Below are 1076 nucleotides of genomic sequence, written 5' to 3' on the forward strand. Positions count from 1 at the left end.
CTACAATGGCTGCAAACATAAATATTGTGATGAGGGATTTGGTCTCAGCCAGTTTGCAGTGGATGGAAATCTTGAGAGGTGTTTTGTCTCTCTGACTGAACACAGCAATTGGTTTGTTGTGCATCTTTACCATTATCATCCCATATCATTGATACACGTTAACAAAGGAGATCGCTCTCAGGAAATCACGATGGTCCTTATCGGTAATGGTTGGTGTAAATTATATTACTGTAATGAGGTGTACCATAAAAAAAAATAAATAAAAATAAAAATAATAATAATAATAATAATAATAACTCATCCGTTATTTGGAGTCGTTTTGTGAGACTTGACTAGTTCTTCTTCGCATTTTCTTCATGAGTACAAGGGAATTTTCATAATGGATGAGTGAAAATTTGGTGTTCAACCTTCACACGAAGCTACAAGACTCATTGCAATTCCGATTCCTAAGACGAATCTTTTGAACGACTGCTGATAGGACACGGAACAATAAGTTCTTTGCAAAAAATTTAATGATCCAAATAGTTAATGATCCAAATATATCTAGGCTGAAAAAAAAAACCCGGCCAAAGACCAGAAAAATAAATGTTCAAAAGAACTAAGGAATGGATTTGTTTAACTGGGAAAACGACTAAAGATTAACATCTTGGTGAAACATTTCTGACTCCGGTAAAATCGATGGGCGACACACCGTTACAGCAGTACTATCTTATTAACCATCATATGTAATAATGTTTACTCCTTTGCGGACTTGTAAGGTGGAAACGAATGTCTATTGTTTCAAAGTGGGTAAGTGGCGCATTGCACAATAGGCCAACGGCATACCCCTACGAAAATTTCCTTAAGATAATTTTGTTTTCTGAGTTTTGAAATGGTTCTTACTGAATGATGAAAGAGGTGACGCAGGTCCCCAATATTGACACAGATTACATCATTTCCAAAGCAAGACTTTTGCAACTCTGCCAAATGCTCTCTAGAGTCGCTGTTTGTTGCACCTACAAGAAATTTATCCGAGTTAGCGACTGTCCTTCACTAGGTTTGGTTAAATTGGCTTTCTAATTTCGTTTCAATTCCTC

This window comes from Montipora capricornis, chromosome 10, assembly GCF_036669925.1.
Source record: "Montipora capricornis isolate CH-2021 chromosome 10, ASM3666992v2, whole genome shotgun sequence".
Lineage (NCBI taxonomy): Eukaryota > Metazoa > Cnidaria > Anthozoa > Scleractinia > Acroporidae > Montipora > Montipora capricornis.